At 35.6% G+C, this 18,314-nt stretch overlaps 1 protein-coding gene across 10 annotated transcripts in view; it reads left to right on the forward strand.

Annotated features, from left to right (window-relative positions):
- The window catches only part of elfn1b (extracellular leucine-rich repeat and fibronectin type III domain containing 1b), a 149,808-nt gene that overhangs the window by 92,225 nt on the left and 39,269 nt on the right, over positions 1–18,314 (forward strand). For 6 of the 10 annotated variants that reach the window (XR_012405457.1, XR_011015245.2, XR_011015243.2 and 3 more), the window contains one exon: positions 16,154–16,225. The exons of 2 other annotated variants lie outside the window; for them this stretch is intronic. The gene's annotated coding sequence lies outside the window, so the exon portion shown is untranslated. The remainder of the gene's footprint in view (positions 1–16,153; positions 16,226–18,314) is intronic. 2 more of the 10 variants (XM_073949352.1, XM_021475948.3) reach the window with 1 other exon arrangement.

The following is an 18,314-nucleotide window of genomic DNA, read 5'->3' on the forward strand; positions in this document are numbered from 1 at the left end:
TACTTTTCCTCAGCTCAACATGCTAACAAGAGGGTGTCTGTCAATCATCAAAAGACAGTCTATATATCATCATTGGTTGATCGTTAGAAAAAATTTGCATTCGATTTTTTTTGATTGGCTTCTGAGGATTGACAGATACCCTCTCATTAACATGTTGAGCTGAGGAAAAGTAAATACAAAACTATGTTCAAGAATGAATAAATGTTTGAAAGGGCCCCACTATTAGTGCAATTTATTTATTTATTAACCTGCCCGCACTATTAAATTATTTGTAGATTTATTTATGCAGGAATTTATGGATTTTTATATACATTTATTTATTTGTATATTTATTATTTTATGTATGCAGGGATTTATGGATTTATTTACTGTTTTTGCAGGTTTCGTCCTCTATAGAAATGGCATAGCAGTCTTTCTAAATTAATAACTTAGGGAAGTTGTGTGGATGTAAAACACAATCTTTTTTTTAAACTTTTTGACTCCTTATGATAACTGCACTGAAATACCTTATGTCACAGAAATGGTTATTTTCAGCATTAATCAAAAATTTATGATCACTTGAACTCCAATTCATAGCAATACATACAGTTAAAGTCAGAATTAATAGCCCCTTTGAATTTTTCTTTTTTTTTCTTTTTTAAATATTTCCCAAATGATGTTTAACAGAGCAAGGACATTTTCACAGTATGTTTGATAATATATATATATATATATATATATATATATATATATATATATATATATATATATATATATATATATATATATATATATATTTTTTTTTTTTTTTTTTTTTTCAGGAGAAAGTCTTATCAGTTTTATTTATTTACAATTTTTTAAACACCTTTTTAGGGACAAAATTATTAGCCCCCTAAAGCAAATTTTTTTTCGATAGTCTATAGAACAAACCATCATTATACAATAACTTGCCTAATTACCCTGACCTGCCTAGTTAACCTAATTAACATATTTAAGCCTTTAAATGTCACTTTAAGCTGTATAGAAGTGTCTTGAAAAATATCTAGTCAAATATTATTTACTGTCATCATGACAAAGATAAAATAAATCAGTTATTAGAAATGAGTTATTAAAACTATTTTTTTTAGAAATGTGTTGAAGAAACCTTCTCTCTGTTAAACAGAAATTGGAGGAAAAATAAACAGGGGGGCTAAAATTTCTGACTTCAACTGTACATAAATAAACACATCATGATTTTTTTAAATGTATTTGAAGAGATCAGATGCAAAAATCTCTAAGTGGCATCTCAAATTCTCATTAAAAATGAACGTTTTTCTCTTCCTCCTTTGTTAATTTTAAGATATTTCACTTCAAAGACCAGGTAAAGGACATACACACAGGAGCCTCATAAAAATGCTCATTTTAGAGGGAAATTTTTAGATGGCATTTAGAGGTTTTTGCATCCAAACTCTTCATTTATGTGTTGCATTCCAGTGAAACTACATCCAAGTATTCTTAAAATAGATACATATTTTGCAAAGGAAAAAAAAGCTTAACGCATGTATCATCTTGAATTTACACAAATAACCTTCCTGGCAAATGTTTTTCCTGCTTGAAGCATAAATCTGACAAAGTTTATGGAAATATGTACTAAAAAGGATGTCTGAGAAGATGGAAAAACTTGATTTTAGCTATATTTTCTGAAAAACTCTTAATATCTTATGCAGTTTTGTTTCTCATTTACATATATCTTGTTTAAAGGGTATTTGAATGTGGAAGCAAGCCAAAAACACTGATTAGGAGAGTGATTTTTTTAGTGTTATTTATGTAAGTCTCTTCGGGAGAACCCTCTGCGTGCCGTCATTAATTTTGCATTGCATTTTAATCTCTTTTCTGTACATCTACTTTCTCCTGCTGATATCCTGAAATAATGAGGTATCACTCATTTCCGATGATGTGATACTATCACCTACTAAGCTTGAAATTCAGCTGGCATCCCTAGCTATCAATTAAAGCGGCATGATCTGCAGTAACCTCTGTTGATTAAGATTCTGCTGGTGTATAGAAGGTTCCAAGTGGCGTAAAATTGGTTGGGGGCGGCTGGTTGATGCTTCATTTGAGTATTCAACAGATCGGATGCTTCTCCATGTGCTGTTTACCAGAACACTGTGTCATCTTTTTTGTGCCATGCAGTCAAAATGTGTGGGCTGATTTCATATATTTTCTTCTTTTTTTGCAAATAAAATGCAAATCAAATGTGCACATGTCTACATATAGAATTTTAAAAGTCAAGGAAAATTGTTGATGTCAAAATGGGCTAGGCTGATTTACATAAACGTTCATGTAGATGCATTTTCCCGTAGATGTGAGATGGATTTGCTTTGCTTTTTGCAAATAAAAAATTAAACTTTGACATTTTAAATCCACTAAAATGTTTTATAATGAGAATAATTGGGCTGATTTTGCATTAGTATTAATACAGATGCAGTTCCATATTTTTGTCAGTTTTAAAAATGCACATATTGTTTCAATGTTTAGTATAATACTTGAAAAATTTAAAATTTTGTTATAGATGTTAGAAGGATCTTCGTATTTCCCCCAAATAAAACTGGACATACAGTACAGAAGTTAAATATTCAGATATTGTCATTGCTAGATTAATTGGGCTAGTTTAACAAAGCTAAAGTAAAAGATTGTTTTTTTGTTGTTGTTGTTGTTTTTTTTGGTGAAAAATAAGTGGGCTGGATTCAGATTGATGAATGGAGAGATTCATGCACTCACCGGCCACTTTATTAGGTACACCTCTCCAACTGCATGGTAACGCAAATTTCTAATCAGCCTTGCACATAGCAGCAACTCAGTGCATTTAGGCAAGTAGACATGGTCGTGACAATCTGCTGCAGTTCAAACCGAGCATCAGAATGGGGAAGAAAGGTGAATTAAGTGACTTTGAACGTGGCATGGCTGTTGGTGCCAGACGGGCATGTCTAAGTATTTCAGAAACTGCTGATCTACTGGGATTTTCATGCACAACCATCTCAAGGGTTTACAGGGAATGGTCAGTAAAAGAGAAAATATACAGTGAGTGGCAGTTCTGTGGACGTGAATGCATTGTTAATGTCAGAGGAGAATGGCCAGTCTGGCTCGAGCTGATAGAAAGGCAACAGTAACTCAAATAAGCACTTGTTACAACCGAGGTCTGCAGAAGAGCATATCTGAATGTACAACATGTCCAACGTTGAGGCAGATGGGCTACCACACCACACCGGGTGCAACTACTGTCAGCTAAGAACAGGTAACTGAGGCTACAATTCGCACAGGCTCACCAAAATTGGACAATAGAAAATTGCAAAACGTTGCCTGGTCTGTTAAGTCTTTATTTCTTCTGCGACATTCAAATGATGGGGTCAGAATTTGGCATCAATAACATGAAAGCATGGATCCGTCCTGCTTTGTATCAGTGGTTGAGGCTGGTGGTCTTGGCACACTTTGAGCCCTTTATTACCAATTGAGCATCGTGTCAAAGCCACAGCCTACCTGAGTGCTGTTGCTGACCATGTCCATCCCTTTATGACCAGATATGAGCAGGATAACACTCCATGTCATAAAGCACGAATCATCTGGTTTCTTGAACATGGCAATGAGTTTACTGTACTCAAATGGGCTCTACAGTCACCAGCTCTCAATCTAATAGAGCATCTTTAGGACGTGGTGGAACGGGAGATTCACATCATGGATGTCAAACCCGTCAAATCTGCAGCAACTGCATAATTTTCATGTCGATATGGACCAAAATCTCTGAGAAATATTTCCAATACCTTGTTGAATCTATGCCACGAAGGATAAAGGCAGTCCTGAACGCAAAAGGGGGTCCAACCCTGTACTAGTGAGCTGTACCTAATAAAGTGGCCGGTAAGAGCACATTCAAATACAATCAAAAATAAAATAAGGATAAAATATGTACATATTTGGCAATGAGTACTGCAGTCAATAAATACAATATATTATTTAACACAATTCTACTCATTTGCTACTGAAGGTTTTTTCACTGAAATAAATCCTCCTCTGCCATCCCAGAGGGTAGTGCTCACTGTACCGACTGCCTGCTTCATTCTACTGTGACTGGAATACAAATGAATATATATAAGTGTTTGGTTATTCACCCATTGATTTCTAAAACAGGTGATGCAACCAGGAGGTCCTTGAAAGAAATTGTAGAACACTCCGGGAAGGATCGCTCACACAAAACAAACACGTACACACCAGAAAACAAGCCCATACACTATTATAGCACCTAATGTGTGCGTTCTCTGTGTCCTGCAAGGTTATTGAAACTGGATTTGGTGAATTCTGGCTTACTGATGCAATTTTTAGGCTTTCTGGGTCACTGTAATGTAATGGCTAAGTGACGAATGCGTAATAGTGTGTGAGAGATAATATAAGCGAAAAAAATACATTAAGGAGCTTACGCAGACTGTATGCGTCTCAGGAATGACCCACAAACGTGGGGGGAAATGTATTCTTATTTGACACTGATTCAGACATGCTGCGAAATGTCCTTGCATCTGTTCTTGCCATTCCTGAATCTTTTCGCTATATCCAAAACTAGCAAGGCAAATTATAGGGATACTATGGAGAAAAAAAGCTATTTTTATTACTTTTGTGTCTTTATTTTCTTATTAGAAAAATGTTTAGACTAACAACAGATGTATCAATCTTTTTCTTTCGTATGATGCCATATATTAACCAGTCATACTTCTTCTTTTTTACTGTGTTGCATACTTCTTAGAAGGAACTGCTGACAAGAGGGAAATAGCAGAATAAGAGTAAATATAGTGTGGGGGCCCTTGTTCCAAACTGCTGTCTAATAGGGAGCCATGTCACAAGGAGCATGATGCTTGTAGAAGTTGTGAAATATATTGAAGATGCACTTAAATGGGTTGCAGAAAGAGGAAGTGTGTCTGGGTGCAACACTCAAAGGACTGCAGAATGACTGATAAGTGATGTTACACAAAAACTCCACCTGTTAATATCAGTTGTGTATACATGCTGAAGTCAGGGAAATGTATGTTAGTTGCGAACCTCTTAAATGTAATTCTTGTATTGCATTGGGGTAACATAACCCAGAGCTCTGCCATCGAATTATTCATTTGTATCTAATAAAATACTTATATTTTAAGCATTAAAGTAAACCCTCTCCTGACCTTTTTTTTTAACACGCATGGAATTGGCTTGATATTCCAACAATACCAAAAAAAAAGTCAATTCGAATCAACAAAAAGATGTAGTTATAAGACAACTTATTCATTCATCACCACCAACTTATCCAACACGTTTTACGCAGCAAATGCCCTTCCAGCCGCAACCTGTCACTGGGAAACATCCATACATACTCATTCACACACATACACTACGGACAAATTAAGCTTACACAATTCACCTATAGCGAATGTCTTTTGACATTCTTTTGTCATTTGTTAACCACTGCGCCACCACGCCATCTTTTATTAGACAACTGTATTGAGCAAAAGTACTCCAATTCCAATGTTGCAAGACAAAAGACACAATCAAAGAAAAAATGACTGAGAAAAACAATATTATTTGTAACTGATGGTATCTGTAGAAACACTGTAAATAAATAACCATCCAAGGGATAGTTCACCCAAATTCTATCATCATTTACTCATCCTCCACTTGTGCCAAATCAGTTTGAGTTCTTCAGTTGAACAGCACAGGAAGATATACCAAAGAATGTTGGGAAAAGCAAACATTTGACTTCTATTTTTTTTTCTACTATGAATGTCAGTGGCTGCGTTTTTGTATGTACAGCATTCTTTAGAATATCTTGTTTTGTGTTCAACAGTAGAAAGAAATTTGTAAATATTTTAAGCCACTTGAGTGTGAGGTCAATGATGAGGATTTTTTGTTTTTATTTTAGCTTGAACTCTGCCTTTAAAGATTTATCTGTTATTGCTAAAAGTCAGTTTATTTATTGTACTCCCAGTACCTGACATATTGCACTTTAGTATGTTACTTCTTGCAAATTTCATACAGATATTTCCAGTAAGTGGCACCAAAAGCATAGTTTTATACAAAAAAGATAATTGACATAAGGTGGCAGCACGGTGGCTCAGTGGTTAGCACTGTTGCATCACAACCATAAGGTCGCTAGTTTGAGTCTCGGCTTAGCTCCGGTTTCAAAGACATGCGCTATAAATGAATTGGGTAAACAAAATTGGCCATAGTACGAGTGTGTGTGTGTGTGTGTGTGTGTGTGTGTGTGTGTGTGTGTGTGTGTGTGTGAATGTGTGAATGTGAGAGTGTATGGGTGTTTCTCAGTACTGGGTTGTGGCTGGACGGGCATTTACGGTGTAAAACATATGCTAAATTAGTTGGCAGTTCATTCCGCTGTAGTGACCCCTGATAAATAAGGGATGAAGCCAAAGGGAAAATTAATGAATGAATAATGTACATGAGAATCTGGACGTGTATTATGCAGGTTGTTGTTAGTGTCACAGCAAATAAAAAAAATGAAATGTTTATTGGAGTGTTGCTAAAAGATTATTGCTTTAACACATTAGCCAGTAGAGTTAACAAACCTATGATTAAGATGTTTTAGCATGCATTCTTCTTCAACCTGCCATTCATATAAAGCTTATCATCTGATGAGAAGATAAAACTGGCAGAACCAATGTAAAGAGCTAAAAGCCTGATCTTTGTACATATTAACCCTTATATGGTATTGCACCATTGCACAATGCTGAGAAATGGACCATTAAAAGTACATATTAGGACCTTAAAGTTCCCATGAAATTAAAATAAAGTATTTTTAAGCTAATGTGCTCAAAAAAAGTGACAAAATTTGTTTTTTGAAGATATAAAACTAATATAAACATGTAAAGCTTGTAGTGTGTCACTTCCACCTACAGTAAATGGAGCAACGATTTTTATTCACATCACCTCATACTTTTGTTTCTCATCCAATCATAACCAATCAAATGCTCTCTAGTATCTGACATGCCCCCCCCCCCCCCTTTAAGACGCTTCTCATTTGATGAGCCTGGGCTCAATCGCTCTCACTAGCAAAGTGGTGATAAAATCAAAACGCTGTTGGCAGTTTTTTTTTTTTTTTTTTTTTAAGCGAAGGAGCAACATAAGAGATGAGTCCCAAATCATACACTTATGCACTATTCTACACTTATACTACGCTATTTTGTAGTATAAATAGTGCATTTACACTGAAAACTAAAAAAATAAGAAGTGCACTTAATCACCCAAATAATGCACTTATTCGTCCGGTAAAATGAAGTGTGTAATGATGGACACTTCATGCACTTAACGACCACAGTTTTGCTCACGTGGCGGAAGGGGTGGAGCTTTCGGGTGCACACGTTGGATAACTTTATTTATTTTGGATTGTGAAAGCAAAATTCTCCTATGACACGACGTAATGCCAAGTAGTGCTGTCGCCTCACAGAAAGAAAGTCGCTGGTTCGAGCCTTGGCTGGGTCAGTCGGCATTTCTGTGTGGAGTTTGCATGTTCTCCCTGCGTTTGCGTAGGTTTCCTCCGTGTGCTGCGGTTTCCCCCACAGTCCAAAGACATGTGGTACAGGTGAATTGTATTATTGTTATTATTAGTATTATTGTAAGTGTTTATGGATGTTTTCCCAGAGATGGGTTGCAGCTGGAAGGGCATCCGCTGCGTAAAACATATGCTGGATAAATTGGCGGTTCATTCCACTGTGGCGACCCCGGATTAATAAAGGGACTAAGCCGAAAAGAAAATGAATGAATGAAATTCTCCAATGACAGTGATTATAGCGCCTCCCGATGGAGAATGCGGTAATACTCACAGCAGGTATTATTTGGTACTTTGTTCATTTATTTCACTAATTTGGCAGCCATCAAACGTCATCAGTGAAACGGTTTAAATCTCCTCTTAGTAAAAAAACATTAGTGCTCCATTTGGGATGGCACTACATACATATAAATGCTGTTGTGTGTGTAAGTGCTTAAGTACACTTTTGGATAAAAGCGTCTGCTAAATGACTAAATGTAAATGTAAATGTACACGGGTGCATAGTGTGCCATTTGGGACACAGATTATGTCCCACCCTCTCTTTGTGTTGCGGTTGAGATTACGTCAAACATTGAATAAACGTGCATATTTCAAAGCATTTCACAGGACCTTGAAGTGTACATATTTATACCTGTTAGCTTTGCACCTTATACAACATCCCAGTGACGGCTTTATACATTTTTGCCTGAAAGTATTAACACATTTTTTTGTTTTGTTTTACCTTCCAAAAATATAAAGAGATGTTTTTTAGTAAGCCAATGTGTTCAACAAAGCTTTAAAAAGGACAAAAAGCATCTTTAAAGTAAGACTTATGCACTAATTACCGAAGCCGTATATGATAGATTTCTTTAAAGAAAAAGAATTCACATGTAAATGGGAACAAAATGCCAAAAGCTAATATAAATAATAATAAAAACGAAGTCAACAACACAAGGGTGAAATATTTCTTTTTAGAGCAAATAGACACTTACTGTACACACTCCTCTCTTACCAACCCTCTAGAAACCTTTTGCTGAAATGCTGAACCAACCTGCTGTGAACTCATTAACCTGGCAATTAATTTGAAGAAAGTTTATCAAGCACTATATAAGGTCACAGCAAAGATGGCAGTAATGTACCACAGTGTGTCAAGTTAATTGTACTGCAAGACATCACCATAAGCACCCTGTTCATTTAATTACAACCAGTTAAAAGGACAAAAGAGCACCCAGTGAAAAGAGAGAGAGCCAGAGAGAGAATAGTACAATACTACTGTACATCATTCACTGATCTAAATCTGACACCCAATAATCTCTCTATATTTGTTAGAATCGTGCAAGCTGCAATTAAAGACTGTAAACTATCAAACTCCCAACTGTTATTGGTCTAATTACAGTAGTTCATTGTACATACCGTAATGTACAAGAGCCTTCAAGTGAAATGAAATATTTTCTTCTTTGATTTTGCCCGAGTGCAATTGGGAAAAAAGTTCACTTACTGGGAAAAGACTATTCTTATCCACAATTATTGGGGATATAAAAAAATCAGTAAAATGATATTGATTTTATCTGTCCATGTTCACTTTTTATTTACAGAATGTAATATCAGAAAACTGTTCACTTACTAAGAAAGAAATCATACTTTTATTCCTAATGTTGACATGCCAGCTTGCACAGTATTATATGTGATGCTTTGTTTAATACTATTAAAAAAAAGGAGCATGGCATATTTCATGATGGCACATTTTAAAACAGCTACAACAAAGTTTGCAGATTATGTCGTTGATCAATTTCGAGTTTAATGGCTGACTTTGGTCATGACCTGTGTGAGCCATCCATTTCAATGTCCTTGCGAGTGCCTGAATGCATGTTTACAGGTTCACACAGAGGGCAAAATGAAAAATAGATTATTTTCTTTATCATTTTGTTGTACTGAAGTATCATTGAGACACTAATGTATGTGAAGTATTTCAGACACAAGTTTTTACTAGATTTTTATTCTCAATTTTAGTTACAGGCCATTTAGTTGTGTGTTTTTGGATTTTTTGTCTGTAATTTGTATTATTAATTTTGTATCATCATTTTAGTACACATGCTGTGGCAAAAAACGAGAAATATTACATTGATAAGATTACATTTAACATAAAATGTTTATGTATTTATTTTAATTTAGTGTAAGTTCACATGTTTTGTTATTAATTTGTGTTTTGTGTTTATTTACTTTCATGATAATTGCATTATGAGAGCTCGATCTTCACTGACATAAATTTTGATGTTGATAATTATTCATTCATTCATTTTCTTTTTGGCTTAGTCCCTTTATTATTCTGGGGTCGCCACAGTGGAATAAACCGACAACTTATCCAGCATATGTTTTATGCAGTGCATGCCCTTTCAGCGGCAACCGGTCACTGGGAAACATCCATTCAACACTCATTCACACAAATACACCACGGTCAATTTTTAGCAAACCCAAATCAGCTATAGCTCCTGTCTTTGGACTTGTGGGGGAAACCAGAGCACCCGAAGGCGATTGTGCTACTCACTGCGCCACCACGTCGTCCTTTTGATAACTAACTAGTTTAAAACAATATACTGTATAATAAATATCAAATATAGTATAGAAAAAAGTGGGAGCAGAGATCAAGCTGCCATAATGGAATTGAAAATTGTAAATAAACACATTAAATAACGTAAAAAAATCTATAGTGTATTTGTTATTATATCCTGTAAAGATTTATACATTCGAAAAATATTTAATACCTGACAAAAGCCTTGTCGTTGATGCCAGTTGTAAAAGCAACGAATAATAACTTGACTTCTAGTTAATCATTTGGAAAAGTGGCAGAAGGTAGATTTTTCTGATGAATCATCTGTTGAACTGTGCTTCAGGATTGGCCAGCCCAGTCACCAGACATGAACATCATTGAGCATGTCTAGGGTAAGATGGAGGAGGAGGCATTGAACATGAATCCAAAGAATTTTGATGAACTCTGGGAGTCCTGCAAGAACGCTTTCTTTGCCGTTCCAGATGACTTTATTATTCAGTTATTTGTGTCATTGCAGAGATGTATGGATGCAGTCCTCCAAGCTCATGGGAGTCATACACAATATTAATTCTTTTTCCAATGCAGCATGGCTTTATATTCTATACTCTACATTATTTCTGTTAAGTGACAAGACTTTTGTTTAAGCAAAGTCAGACCTTACTGTCCTAATTAAACAATTAAAAATCAAGGCATGATCGTATTTTATTTTGATAAAATAAGCGTAATCTAGAGGCTTTTGCCTTTTATATAAGCCACTTCTGATACCAAACGATCAACTAGAAGTCAAGTTATTATTTGTTGTTCCTAAATCTTGGATAGGCAACAAGACTTTTTTCAGATAGTGTACTTATACAATGATGTCATCACTCTCATATGTCTACTTACTATTGATCATTACTTGGATCCAATGAGGGCGAGGAGGGGGCGGGACATCGAAGCAAAAGCATTTAAAATATTGAACTGATAGTCCAATAGCTGTCAACACTTTTTGTAAAACAAGTTCCTAAAAAAATGATTTATTTTAATGCAACATAATAAAACAACTGGGTTTAAAGTTGTGCATTTTAAGTTAATTTTGCATCAAAATAAAGTAATCTAACATCATAACAGAAAGAAAATATAGTGCAGTTGAAACCAACATTAACTTTAATAACATTAATAACAATGCATTTTATTTGTAATGTGTCTTTCTCTATCCCCAAACTATTACAGAACCAAACTAAGAAATAATAAATATACTGCATAACACATAATTGTAATTATTAAAAATTAAAAGATTACTCTAAAGTTGGCCAAATTTAAAATAAATCAAAATCGAATAATAAAAATTACAGAACAATCAAACAAAACGTTCTTGCAAGAGCATAAACAAAATAAAAACACTTATGTAAAGACATCCCGAAAGGACGAAAGAAGGAAAGACAAATGCTCTTGTTTCCCATTAACACAGTCTGTCAGAAACAGAGCGAGGCCTATTGAAATCTGTCTAATGGTTGCCATCACAGATTGTGAGATCTCCTAGTGATGCCTATTTTGTGTGTGTGTGAGAGAGAGAGAGACTGTAAAGGTGTCAGGTTGTGGAAACAGAGAGAAAAAGAGAGAGAAAAAGCGCCACAGGGCTTATTCCTCAGAGGCCGCTCAATCCTGGGTCAGTGTGACTGAAGAGAGAAAGAGTAGATTTCAGGAACAGTTGCTTCTCTATGTAGGCCACACAGATGGGCAGATCAGAGCCAGAGACTTTTCCTTGTCAAAACGTGAATAAATGCATAAATTAATGTCAACGGTGTCTTTTTAAGGAGATGCTACAGTAGGTGAGAGCGCTACAGTTAGCCAATTATTCTGTATTCATCAGCTATTAGAGAAACAGGAGTATTGGATTGTGATGCCTCTGCTGAGCAAGATCTTCATTCGAAAATATTATTGAGGGATGGAACAGATCCAGAACTTTGATGAATGAGGTGAAATGTTTCTTGGCAAGTTGCCCCCCCTTTTTTTCTTATGGCTTGTCTAGAAAATTAGACGAAATCTAAGAGAAAGTCAAACACAATTCTGTCATTTTTTCAGATTTTGATTGTAATATAAAAATGTTCAAACATCACACCTTATTACAATCAGGGCTTGACATCAACTTTTTTGATCACACAGTTAATGTTAGGCCCATTAATAATCTGTTTAAAGGTTAAAGCGAACGCAGCAACCGCTGCTGCTTTCAACAATTCTGGAGCTCTGGAAAGCAGCAGGACTGTGGGTGCACGAGCACCACTTTTTTCCAGTCTATTTTAAAGAGAACCAATCACACCAGTTGCGTCTCCAGACATGGTTGGTTAGTGCAAGGACGCGGGAGCTTTTAAGCACAGCTGATGTGATGTGCACGATACTGAAACCCTCGTCAGTAAGCGAGGTGAGATTGTGTCTCACCAGTCGCCTGACCATCCTCTCATTCAACATTCACCTGCTTTCTTTTTCTCGCACAAGCAGATATCAGTCATGCTGATCGCATTTGCATGCTTATTGACAAACAGTCTTAAACTAAAGTTCTTTAATGATGAGACAGCACTGTCAATTTAAAAATTATTTTCTACCAGCCAAGGTGGCTAGTGGAGGTGGATGTCCAACCCATTAAAGCCGAAATCTATCCGCATTTGGCTGGCTGGCGGGTGTTAATGTCAACCCCTGATTACAATTATACAGGGTGATTTTTCACAACTTTGAAAATGGAGAATTCTACAGAAGAAAAGAAGAACTAGGTGTGTCTGTCGTCGATTTAAGGAAGCTCTGAGGGTTTGAAAAACTTTGTTAAGTACTCTTCACATTGATTAATTGTCCATGGTTCCATCATGTTTCTTTGATTAAATACAGATTTTCAGTTGTGGTATTCTTTTTGAAACCCCCTATATAATGTGTTGATATTATGTGTGTATATAATAGTATAGGCCCTATCATACAACGAGTACAATGTCAGTTGCGACAGGAGTTTTTTTGCTGTAGTTTCAGCCTGGTGAAAGTATCATATTCACGTCTTGTGCCACACTGTTGAAATAACAAATGCATCTGTGTTCATCTTTTTACCCATGGATGTGTTGTCTGAAATAGATTTTTAGTTTCTGTAAAAACTGTGTCATTGACAAACCAAAATCTGGTCTAATATCAATATCTACTAAAGAGCTTATTACTCACACAGGGATGCGCAGCAGCACACAAACATTATTAGGTATGAAAAATAGGCATAAAAAGAGTTTGCAGTTTGGTTTCAACTGTATGGTTTACTGTGTCAAGTTTCTTTGCTAATGTTTTGGATTTACGCTGAAAATGAAAATAAAAAAAAAGTAACCAATACATTCAATGCTACTTTAAAATTAGTTCAAATCAAACTCATTCTGGGAAGAAAGAGGTAGGAATTGCCAAACAGTCAACAACTGCATTGTTGCAATGTGTTCAGTGTAAAAAAAATATATGACCAATTAGTCATGACAACTTATGTTTTTAATTCATTGTAACTTAATAAACTAAGTTAATCATGTTCAACCTTAATTTTATTTTAAAGTTACGCAAGCTGTTTTAGGTCAGTTTAACATAAATTAAGTTCAATGAACTCATAAGTTAATTTGATTCAGCCAAAAAATTTAAGGCATTTTTTTACAGTGTACCTACATTTTTGAGAGGTGCACATTGGGATGCATGTCAGGGCATGGGTATGCAGGGTAGGCTATGCAGACCTACCGTATACACTCGATTCACAAGTAAAATAGCATCAATTCAAACACATTTTTCCTTTTCTCAAATTAAGTTAGCCTTTTATTTTAAAGACCTTAAACTTGGGAAAAGGTTGTGCATACTTCACTTTCTGTGTTTTTTTTCAGGAATTAACTGATCCATAACTTTGATAAATGAGGTGAAAACTTTCTCAGCATGTAGTCTTTTTTAGCTTGTTGTAATATTTCGAGCTGTAAAGTATTCTGGTACACGAATTTGTTAAATATTGCACATGGAGTATTATCATCTCATAAAACGGCTAGAATGAAGGAACGGTGTCTGCTCTACAGCATGCAATAGATTTTCTAGCAAGGCTTTTATAGAAGCGTGTGGAGGAAATGATTTCTCTTATATGGCTGCTCATTTCATTATAGACCCACAGTGATGGCGAATAGTTAGTAATAGATATTTTGGATGTACTGTAAGATCTCTGCCCTTTACTTCCAGTCAATCCATACTGTATGTAGGAAATACATGTCTGTCCTTATTTAGTCACTAATTTGATCATATTCAGATTTCAAATTTATAAAATATGTCAGATTTGCAACATAAATTTTAAAATATTGCAAAGATCGACATTTACATATTTGTTCATATATGTAATGTTATGTGCATTTATGGAGTTCATTTATTGGGCTCTATTGTAACGATCTAATGGCAAAGTCTAAATAGTATGGTGCAAAAGCATTAAGGACATGTATGAATCCACTTTTGCTATTTTAAGGATGGAAAAATACACTTTGCGTTCCGGCACATGGTGTAACAGGGTTGTGCTTATCCTCTTAATGAGTTATGGGTGTGTTTAGAGCATAACGTGCATTAAACCGATCAGAGTCTCATCTCCTATTTCCTATAAGCGTCAGTTGTGTCGGGCCATGGCAAATTTGTTATTTACATGGTGGACTTTGTAAGTGGAAAAACTGAACGCTTCATTAGCAAGAAAACAGTTAAACAGAGCTTCCTCAGCATGAGGATAAAGAATGAGTCTCCTCCGTTTGGCCTCTTTACTTTAGTTTTACTCTTTACTCCTTTAATTTCGTAGAGTAAGGAAACTCTTCACTTTTCCTAAGGAAAAAGTTCACTCCACTGAAGACATCCATTAGCCTACATATTTAATTTTGTTTGTTAAGCGCAAAGATTTGTTACAAAACTATTCCTAAATTTAATTTTATTTTCAATAAATGAGTAAATGAACAATAATAGTAAAGTGTGGTTATTAAATATTATTGTTATATCCAAACAGACATCCTATTCATATGCCCCATATGGTGATGCGTTCGTCTCCAACACCCGACAGGTGGACAAATCTAAACTAGTTTTGATTAAAACAAATAGAAATATGCATATAATAAATAATACAAATAATAAGAATAACATTATACAAATGTATACATTATACAAAAAGCCCTCCTGGGATGAAGAAGGCATGGAGGTGGTAGTTTTTACATTTATTTAGAAAATAGAAATTTTTGTAATATTTTAATCCTTTATTTGTTCATATGCAAGGATATTTGTGTATTGCTGTACGTGCTGTGTGTATTAAGCAATGTGTGGGCGTTTGCACATGCATAGGTGCATAACTATTACACTCTTTGCTGGACTTTAGATCAGCTTTTAATTGATCAATGCCGTGGTGTATTTCGGTTCATCAAAATAGCAACACCCCAACAATGCGCCTTAACACACCTTCTTTCTAGAAGAAGTCCACAAAATGTCGCAAATGGATTTGCTATTTAAACAACGTGGTGAAAAATGTAAAAATTACAATTGCGCTGGTCTGAAAATAGCAATAAATCACGCCAAACACATCTTGCGCCTTGCTGCGCTGGGTATATGATAGGGCCTATTGTGTATGGTTTTATAAATATATTAGTTATAATTTTATATTTACATTCATATGGCCATATATCAGATTTCTGTATGGGTATAGGCTTTTTATAAAACTTATGAATCAATAAATACTAATTACAATAAATAAATAAACAAACGAGTTATGAACCAATAAGTAATAATATATTGCTTGTTTCTCAGCTAGCCATATTTTACAATTGAATAAAAACAAAAAATGTACTTTATAAATATCAAGAGGTTCATGCTGAAGTTATCTAAATGACTGCATTATGAAAATGTGACTTTTAAAATATTATAAACAGATCCCTAATATTAAATATGTTCTGATTTTTGATTGCAGAAAATATACCTGTTTTATAAAGAATGACTGGCAAGTTCAATGCAGTCAAAACTGAAAAACTATGAAATTTATATATGCATTTCTAGAAAAAAAAAACTGGGCTTTGAACATATGGCTCAATTCTCTTATGTGTGTGTGTTTGCAGATTTTCTCAAAGGACTTCTGATTGGATACCAGAGGAAGTGGGAGAACCAATCAGATCTCTGCATGTGTGTGGGTAGGACATCTCACATTTACACAGACAAATGATTTAGTCCTCTAGTTACGGCCTAATGAGAGCGAGCAAGTTTGATAAATGATAACCAAAGGAAAAATACAATAAATAGGCTGTAGAAGAGACACTTAGCATTCAGTTTCCATCTCATTTGCTGTAGACACTGCAAATAAGGTATGCTACAGGAGGAAAATGAAATATATTGCTAGATATATATGCTAACAGATATGCATAAAGCAGCGCTATTATGCTGAATCTACATTTGTGCGCTGAAAACACACAATGAAAGAGATGGAATGGAATGAAAACACACGGCAACTGCAGGCGGAGACAGAAGAGTCAAATGTACAGTACTTTCTGTTAGTTTTGCAGGGATGATCCACAGGACATTGGGGTCAGGGTTAAATGTGTGTATGCTTCAGTCTGATGGTCTACTTCTGTTCTGAACCTGCGGGTTATCGCTGGTCTTTAACTCAAAGCTCTGATTTCAGCACAGAATGTTCTGGCGCCGAAAGCATTTATTGTATCGTCCAGTCAGGACTTGTCCAACCAAGGCTGGATTGTCCAAAGGGCTGGACTGTCTTTCACAGATAAATTATACCCTGGTGATTGTTTTCGATGTCTTGTGAAAAGCTTTCTAGGGTGTTGTCATTTTGCTTCAGGAAACAAGCAGTACAAACTGTTGATAAACTGTCAGGGAGACTGTGGAAAGAGACCCAGATAGCATACAAATGTGGACCACTTTAGGCAGTTATGCGGCACTGGTGGTCATCTTTCAACCCAGACGAAATGAACGTGAGCCTGAAGTGGCCTAACTGTACAATGGCAAAAGGGGGCCAAAGATTCCAATTCATACATGGGACATTTAAGGCAAAGATTTAACACTTATGGCAAAATGTAACCCAAATGTGAACCTAATGTGGCCCATGTGAAAAATGGTAAATTTGGCCCAAATGACAGAGGACGACTGTGGGACACAGTTGGCAAAATTGTGTCATAATCATTTAAAGGTAACCTGGTTCTAAACCCAAAGTGGCTCACATATACCAATGTGGCCCAGTTATTATAAAACATATGTGGGCCACATCTGGCAAATATTCAGCACAGTAAGCTCTGGCTATGTGGGCTAGATGTAAGTGTATAGTGTGGGCCGGATCTATGTTAAAATAAAAGCAAACTGTGGCACAGAATAGGGTCAGTCCTGGTGTATTTGGTTGAATTCTGTCTGATATATGGTATTGCTATTGGTTAATTGTGGCCCAGATCTGGCAAACAGATACGTACCGCTCAAGTGCTATCACTCCATGCGGTATGTGGGCCGGATGTAAGTGTTTGATGTGGGCTGGATTTGAGCCACATGAATTTGACTATCTGGGGAGGGATAGATAAAAGATTATAGGGAAAGTTTAAAAAGTCCAAATGTGATGATCAATTCACACATTTGTACTAATTACAAAGAAAATTAGCACAAAAACATAGTGTTGTCTTAGACAATTACAATGCTTTTGTGTGCACGTCTTCTCAAATGTTTGGTTTTGGCTTTTATAGATTTGTTCCTTTCATTTGAATCAGTGTATTGTTTACTCGAGATTCACTCTGAATGGATAATTTGAATCAATGAGTTATTGCACAAAGACTTGCTCTGACAGAATCATCTGATTCTGAATTAATGTAAATAAATAAGTTATCATTTGAGTCAGTGAATCGTTAACTGGACGCTCACTCTGACTAGATCATTTGAGTTAGTGAATCTTTAACTGAACATTCACTCTGACTGGATCATTTGAGTCAGTGAATCGCTAACTAGAGACTTACTCTGACTTGATCATTAGAGTCAGTGAATCGTTGACTGGACACTTACTCTGACTGGACCATTTGAGTCAGTAAATCGTTAACTGGAGACTTAATCTGACTGGATCAATTGAGTCATTGAATCGTTAACTAGACACACTCTAACTGGATCATTTGAGTCAGTGAATCGATAACTGGAGACTTACTCTGACTGGATTGTTTGAGTCAGTGAATCGTTAACTGGAGACTTACTCTGACTGGATCATTTGAGTCAGTGAATAGTCAACTGGACATTCACTCT

The sequence above is a fragment of the Danio rerio genome, chromosome 1 (assembly GCF_049306965.1).
Source record: "Danio rerio strain Tuebingen ecotype United States chromosome 1, GRCz12tu, whole genome shotgun sequence".
NCBI lineage: Eukaryota > Metazoa > Chordata > Actinopteri > Cypriniformes > Danionidae > Danio > Danio rerio.